Genomic DNA, 8,610 nt, shown 5'->3' on the forward strand with positions numbered 1-8,610 from the left:
TAGGGTGGTATCTGAGCTGATGGAATTAAATGGGTAAATTTGAGATATGTTTTAGAGGCAGATCGAAGTGCACCTGATGAATTTCATCTGAGTGAAAGGGAGGAATCACTCCTAGGTTTTTTTAAAAATCTGGGGTAAGTGATATGCCGATTACTGAGCTAGGAAAGACTGAAGGAAAAACAGCTACTTTGTGTGAGGATGAGGCATGGAAGGTGGAAATCAATTATTATGTTTGGGGCATGTTAAGATGCCTCATAGATTTCAAGTGACGGTTAAGCCCAAGTGGGCAGTTAATTCCATGAGTCTGAAGCTCAGGGGGAAAGGTCAGGACTAGAAAAATAAATTTAGGAGTCATCAAAATATCACTAAAATGTTAAGTTTCCTGAGGTGAGATTCATGGAGTCTTGTTTACCAATGAGTCTGAAGCTCAGGGGGAAAGGTCAGGACTAGAAAAATAAATTTAGGAGTCATCAAAATATAAATGGGATCATATCAAACAAGCATTTAACTTGTTAATTGAGTTATACATATTCAACCATAGAATGTGAGAAATACTTTAAATTGTGTGGCTCCTTTACATTCAAGAAAAACAAATGTGGAGTGAGGAGGAGATGAGGGCCGAGAGTCTGCTGAACCCTCTGATGGAGTTGGTCCCTAATTCTCTCATAGCAGGAACAGCTTGTTGTTCCAACTGTGTCTGCTCTTTAAAAATAAGTGCTTTTCATGAAATGTGAAAGTTCAAGTACATTTTCATCTATTGCTCAATGAAAACAATTTATCTCAGCACAGGAGGGGAAAAAATCAACTGAGTTTTTAGGAAATGGAGTATTGGTCTTCAGTTTGGCACATAAATATGACCACAATCATAGGTAAAATCAACATGTATGAAACCACAACTGCTGTTGTTTATGTGTGATTTAAGGAATTTCCAAGAATAGTTAATGAGTTTTTTCTTTATGAGCTGACTTTAGAACCCAATCCCTGTGTAAGTGGTGACAAACCTATATGTAAAAGCATGATCATAAATTGGAGTACAGAATGAAGCAGGGCAAAGGCTAATAGAGTTCTGCCAAGAGAATGCATCAGTCATAGCAAACACCCTCTTCCAACAACACAAGAGAAGACTGTACACATGGACATCACCAGATGGTCAACACTGAAATCAGGTTGATTATATTCTTTGCAGCCAAAGATGGAGAAGCTCTATACAGTCAGCAAAAACAAGACCAGGAGCTGACTGTGCCAAATTCAGACTTAAATTGAAGAAAGTGAGGAAAACCACTAAACCATTCAAGTATGACCTAAATCAAATCCCTTATGACTGTACAGTGGAAGTGAGAAATATATTTAAGGGACTAGATCTGATAGACAGAGTGCCTGATGAACTATGGACAGAGGTTTGTGACATAGTACAGGAGACAGGAATCAAGACCATCCCCAAGAAAAAGAAATCCAAAAGCAAAATGGCTGTCTGAGGAGGCCTTACAAATAGCTGTGAAAAGAAGAGACTCGAAAAGCAAAGGAGAAAAGGAAAAATATGCCCATTTGAATGCAGAGTTCCAAAGACTAGCAAGGAGAGATAAGAAAGCCTTCCTCAGAGATCAATGCAAAGAAATAGAGGAAAACAATAGAATGGGAAAGACTAGAGATCTCTTAAAGAATATTAGAGATACCAAGGGAACATTTCATACAAAGATAGGCTCAATAAAGGACAGAAATGGTATGGACCTAAGAGAAGCAGAAGATATTAAGAAGAGGTGGCAAGAATACACAGAAGAACTGTACAAAAAAGATCTTCATGACCCAGATAATCACAATGGTGTGGTCACACTCACCTAGAGCCAGACATCCTGGAATGTGAAGTCGAGTGGGCCTTAGGAAGCATCATTACAAAGCTAGTAGAGGTGATGGAATTCCAGCTGAGCTATTTCAAATCCTGAAAGATGCTGCTGTGAAAGTGCTGCATTCAATATGCCAGCAAATTTGGAAAACTCAGCAGTGGTCAGTTTTCATTCCAATCTCAAAGAATGCTCATGTGAATGTTCATGTGTGAACCGTGAACTCCCAGATGTTCAAGCTGGTTTTAGAAAAGGCAGAGGAACCAGAGGTCAAATTGCCAACATCCGCTGGATCATCGAAAAAGCAAGAGAGTCCCAGAAAAACATCTATTTCTGCTTTATTGACTATGCCAAAGCCTTTGACTATGTGGATCACAATAAACTGTGGAAAGTTCTGAAAGAGATGGGAATACCAGACCACCTGACCTGCCTCTTGAGAAACCTGTTTATAGGTCAGCAAGCAACAGTTAGAACTGGACATAGAACAACAGACTGCTTCCAAATAGGAAAAGGAGTATGTCAAGGCTGTATATTGTCACCCTGCTTATTTAACTTCTATGCAGAGTACACCATGAGAAACACTGGGCTGGAAGAAGCACAAGCTGGAATCAAGATTTCTGGGAGAAATATCAATAGCCTCAGATATGCAGATGACACCACCCTTATGGCAGAAAGTGAAGAAGAACTAAAGGGCCTCTTGATGAAAGTGAAAGAGGAGAGTGGAAAAGTTGGCCTAAAGCTCAACATTCAGAAAACGAAGATCATGGCATCTGGTCCCATCACTTCATGGCAAATAGATGGGGAAACAGTGGAAGCAGTGGCTGACTTTATTTTTCTGGGCTCCAAAATCCCTGCAGATGGCAACTGCAGCCATAAAATTAAAAGACGCTTACTCCTTGGAAGGAAAGTTATGACCAACCTAGATAGCATATTCAAAAGCAGAGATATCACTTTGTCAACAAAGATCTGTCTAGTCAAGGCTATGGTTTTTCCAGTGGTCATGTATGGATGTGAGAGTTGGACTGTGAAGAAGGTTGAGCACCAAAGAATTGATGCTTTTGAGCTGTGGTGTTGAAGAAGACTCTTGAGAGTCCCTTGGACTGCAAGGAGATCCAACCAGTCCATTCTGAAGGAGATCAACCCTGGGATTTCTTTGGAAGGAATGATGCTAAAGCTGAAACTCCAGTACTTTGGCCACCTCATGCGAAGACTTGACTCATCGGAAAAGACTGATGCTGGGAGGGATTGGGGGCAGGAGGAGAAGGGGATGACAGAGGATGAGATGGCTGGATGGCATCACTAACTTGATGGACATGAGTCTGAGTGAACTCCGGAAGTTGGTGATGGACAGGGAGGCCTGGCGTGCTGCGATTCATGGGGTCGCAAAGAGTCGGACATGACTGAGCGACTGAACTGAACTGAAATGTGCTCACTTAAATTCTGTGAATAGGGAAGAGAAGAGAACCCAGAACTGACTTTCAGTGTATTCCAGCATTTAGAGATCAGGTAGAAGAGAATGTAACCATAAAAATTTGAGAAGCAATCCGTGACGTAGGACAACAAGGAATGTGGTTTCTGGCAGCCAGACAAAAGTTTCAGAAAGGAGGTTGTGATCAGCTGTTTAAAAAACTGTTGAGAGGTTGAGCATGAAGAAAAAAAAGATCACTGCATTTGGCAACATGGCGGTCACTAATGACCTGATAATTTCAGTGGCAGGGAGGATGGAAATGATTGAGTGGCTAAAGGTGGAGAACTAGAGACTGTGATGAAGCCAACTCTTTCCAAAGGTTTAACCGAGAAGGAAAGCAGAGTAGAGTAGTAACTAGAGGCAGATAGGGGTTCAAAGGCAAGTTTTGCTTTTTGTGTTCAGTGTTTTTAAAGATGGGTGCTAAGGGAAATTAGTAAATTGCAAGGAATGATGCAGTGAGAAGATGGACATTGTTGATGGAACAGAGAAGGGGAGAATAATGGGATGGATGTGGGATGTGATTTTTTTTTTCAGGCAGTGTAGGAGGGCTGAGGAGGAGGAAGTGATGTGAAATAGCATTCCATGTAGTCAAAGCTCTGGGTTTTGACTGTATGAATGAATGTGAGAGTGTGCATGTTGAAAGTTGAACCATGAAGAAAGCTGAGCACAGAAGAATTGATCCTTTTGAAATGTGGTGCTGGAGAAGACTTGAGAGTTCCCTGGAGAGTTCTCCTGCAAGGAGATCAAACCAGCCAGTCCTAGAAGAAATCAGTCCTGAATATTCATTGGAAGGACTGATACTGAAGCTGAAACTCCAGTACTTTGGCCACCTGATGCGAAGAGCTGACTCATGGAAAAGACCCTAATGTTGGGAAAGATTGAAGGCACGAGGAGAAGGGGACGACAGAGGACAAGGTTGAATGGCATCAGTGATTCAATGGACGTGAGTTTGAGAAAGCTGCAGGAGACGGTGAAGGACAGGGAAGCCTGGCATGCTGCAGTCCATGGGGTCGCAAAGAATCAGAGTGAGTGGACAACAGCAACAACATTCTGTAAGAACGGGAAAATTTCTCTCGCGGGGAAAAGCATAGTACCTCTGGGCAGAGAATGCCCATTTGAATTGGAGACAGTGAATTAAAAAGAGAGACGAATCAGCATGATTTAGCTGCTTAGATGAAAGTGTGAAGAAGTTGTGTTGCTGGATTTAGCCAGGATTAAAGTTTTTCAGGTGTATGTGGTAGAAGATTATGGCAGAACCCTGTACTCCCGCTCCTCCAACAAAATCCCTAGGGATTGATAATCAACAAAGGTTTGACTTCCTGAGAACCAAGAAGGAAGGGGAAGTGCATAGGCATGGGTCTCTTTTATTAAGTATAATACTCTTCATTATATTAATAAACCAAGTTGCTTCCCTTCTTTTAGGGAAAAGAGTTGTGTTGAATATGTGTATTTTACTTTCATAAGCATGTGGTTGGAGTTAAGTCTGAGTTTAAATTCCTCCTAGCTTCTCTTCCTATTAGCTGTGACCTGTCAAATTAAGCTCTCTTGGTCTAATTTCCTTATTTGTAAAATGAGGATCATGAAACCACGACAGAATTGCTATGAGGATTAAGCAGCAGTCATAAGGCAACGGTATATAGTGGAAGGAGCATGGGTTTGGGGTGTCAGAAAGACTTATGCGTGAATCATTTAATAATTTGATCTCCTTAGGTAGGTTATTTCACTGCCCTGTGCCTCAATTTCATCACTGGTAAAATGAGGATTATAGGATCATAATATCTACCTTGAAAGCTAGGAGTAATATTGGCTCACCACACAGAGCTCAAATGGTGAGAACTGGCTCAAGATTCTCTCATCTATGTATCTGTCAATCATCTATCATTTATCATGAGTCTCTCATCATTTATCATTCATCATTTATCTCTCATCAATCATGAGTCATTTATCTTTCTGTATACCTATTTATCTATCTTATATATATTTGTCTATATTAGGAATATATATTACATATATGTGTGTCTTATTATATAAAGCTTTTGGGAACAAAGTTTCAAACATAGTAGATGCTTAATGAATATTAGTCCTTATCTTTCTTGCAGTCCATTCTCCTAAAGCAATAGTTCTTTTTTCTGTTTTGTTTTGTTTTTAAGCAGTAGTTCTTGACCTTAACAGCACATGAGAATACCCCGAGGAACTTAACAAAAGAAACCTGGGTCCCACCCCCAGAAATACTGTTCTGGAGTAGCTCTCTGGCCTGTAACTTTTGAAAGCTTCTGAAGTGAATCTAATTGCTGTCAGGGTTAAGAATGACTGCTAGAGTCATCTTTCTAAAGCCCAAGTGACACTATGTCGCTCCTCTGCTTAAAAATTTCTCTTGACTTCTGTGGTGGTCTAGTGGATAGGAATCCACCTGCCATCGCAGGGGATGTGGGTTTGATCTGGTCTGTGTGCCACAGCTACTGAGCCTCCTTGCTTCAGCTACTAAAGCCTGCATACCTAGACCAGAGCCCATGCTTCACAAGAGAAGCCATGGCACGGAGAAGCCTGCATACTGCAACAAAGAATAGCCCGCACACTGCAGCAAAGAGTACCCTCACTCGCCGCAACTAGAGAAAGCCTGAGCACAGCAGTGCGAACCACACGGCCAAAAATAAATAAATCCCTTTTTAAAATTTCTCATGATTTCCCATCATCTACTGAATGTGATCTGAGCTCATGTGGCATGTATGCTAGGCCCTGAGCAGTGATTCTCAACACTCTCAGGACGCATGACACACCCCCATAAATAACTTTGGCTTGGGTTCAACCGCCTCCAGCTCTCTTACTTGCTAGTTGTGTGATCTTAGGCAAGTTACTTATCCTCTCTAAGCTTTCATTTTATCATCTAATTTCAGCTATGCTTCTTCTAACTCTGAACTTTTGTACCTATTTTTCTTTCTTCTGGAATGTCCTCTCTCTTTTTCACTGCGGCAAACACCTTATCTTCAAAATTCAGTTTTATGACTTATGATTACCAGGACTTCCCCGGTGGCTCAGATGGTAAAGCATCTGCCTACAATGCGGGAGACCTGGGTTCAAACCCTGGGTTGGGAAGATCTCCTGGAGAAGCAAATGGCAACCCACACCAGTATTCTCACCTGAAAAATCCCATGGATGGAAGAGCCTGGTAGGCTACAGTCCATGGGGTTGCAGAGAGTCGGACACAACTGAGAAACTTCATTTTCACTTTCATGATTACCAAAGGGGTGGGGGGGCATGAAGGGATTAATTGGGAATTTGGGATTAACATATATAATATATATATTATATATATGTAAACTGAATAAACAACAAGGGTCTATTGTATAGCTCAGGGAACTATAGTCAATGTCCTATAATAACCCATAATAAAAAAAAATCTGGGGACTTCCCTGGTGATCCAGTGGTTAAAACTTCAGCTTCCAATGATCCAAAAATTTGAAAACAAAATGGAGTTACAGATAAATAGCCTGGAGACAAGGATTGAGAAGATGCAAGAAATGTTTAACAAGGACCTAGAAGAAGTAAAAAAAACTTCACCATCCAATGCAGGAGGTGCATGATCCATCCCTGGTCGGGGAGCTAAGATTCAACATGCCTCCTGGCCAAAAAACCAAAAAACAGAAAACAGAAGCAACATTGTAACAAATTCAATAATGACTTATAATGACCCATGTAAAAAAAAGCTTTAAAAAAAGGTTCTGAAAAAGAATATATGTGTGTGTGTGTGTGTGTATAGTATATATATATACATACATATAATACTGAAGCACTTTGCTGTATACCCGAAACGTTGTAAGTCAACTATACGTCAATTTAAAAATCAGTTTATGCGTTCTCTGCTAAAAAGCTTACCTTGAATGTCCTCTTCTTGACATAGTCCATCTTCTTTCTCTGAGTTCTTACGGCACTTTGTAAATGTCTCTATTTTAGCTGTTGCATTTTAATTGTTTTCCAACTCATCACATACCAGACTGTAAGCTTTTTGAGGGCTGAGCCTGTATCTTACTTATCTTCATATTATGTTGGCCTAGCATGGATACTGTTTCATCCTGAAGTGATCACTAAATTTTGTTGAATGAATGAAGTGAAATAAAATAGACAAAGATTCCTGAAACTGCCAGTCTTGTGGATTCAGCAAAGAACCTATATCTTTTGCTTGGTGATTTGTAATAAATTGTGGCTGAGTGAGTGGATACCGTCAAATGAAAACTGTCGGACTGATACCATTTTCTACTGTGACAACGTCCAGCTGACTCATTAAAGGACCATTTCCTCTTGAGAAAAAACAAAACAATTAAAAACCATTGTCAATAAAAATGGTAAGGACTTTGAATCATGGTTTTGTATAACTGGAATTTCTCCAAAAACCAGTTTGGTCTGACTGGTAGACACACATGGTTTCTCAGCTGTAGCAAGTGAGTACACGAAGTTTGTATAACACTGCAGTGGGGTTGGTTGGGATATCTTGTTGTTGTGGACAGAGTGACCCCTGCATGCCCTAAATGGATGTTTTTGAAAATCTTTTTCTCCTCCACTCCCTGCTTCTCATTCAACAAACTCTGTTATTGTTTTCACAGTGTGCTTGGCATGGACTTGGGCCTGGAGATGCAGAGATAGATTTAGTTCTTGTTTTCAAGTAGCTTAAAGTCTGCTGAGGATAGTGGCTTAAGTCTGTTAGAACTTGTTTTCAAACAGAGCAAGCACTGTAATGAGTTATAGGAGGTAAGGGAGTTTTCAGGCTGTGGTATCAGAATGGGGTGGACTTCGTAGGAAACTAGGAAAAGTTTGTAGAGGAGATAAAGCTTGCAAACCCTTAAAAAAATTGATGTTGATGAGTTAGATGACAGGCCAAGCTATCCTGAACAAAGGGAACAGTAGCAACAGATGTAAGGGGTTATGATGATTCCTGTTGTGTTTGGGGATCTAGTAGTGGTTCAACAAAACCGGAAATGGATGATGCAGCCAGAGAGGGAGCCGAGCAGATGGGTAAGGACTAGCTCCTGTACACCTTATGAGCACGCCAAAGAGCTTGGACTTGATCTTGTAGGTACTGAGAGCCTTTAAAGGATGTCAAATCAGTGATGTAAACAGTGCTTTAATTTGAAAAGATCATGCTAGCAGCAACATGGAAGGGAGGCAAGTCTGGAGTCAGGGAGATCAGAACATCGCAGTAATAGTCGAGTGAGGGAAGAAGGCTGTAGCAAAAGAGAGGAGAAAGCAGATCGAAAAGGATGTGAAGGCTGTGATGTTGACCGTACTCCTTTAATGACTGGATGTAGGAAG

This window comes from Ovis aries, chromosome 11, assembly GCF_016772045.2.
Source record: "Ovis aries strain OAR_USU_Benz2616 breed Rambouillet chromosome 11, ARS-UI_Ramb_v3.0, whole genome shotgun sequence".
NCBI lineage: Eukaryota > Metazoa > Chordata > Mammalia > Artiodactyla > Bovidae > Ovis > Ovis aries.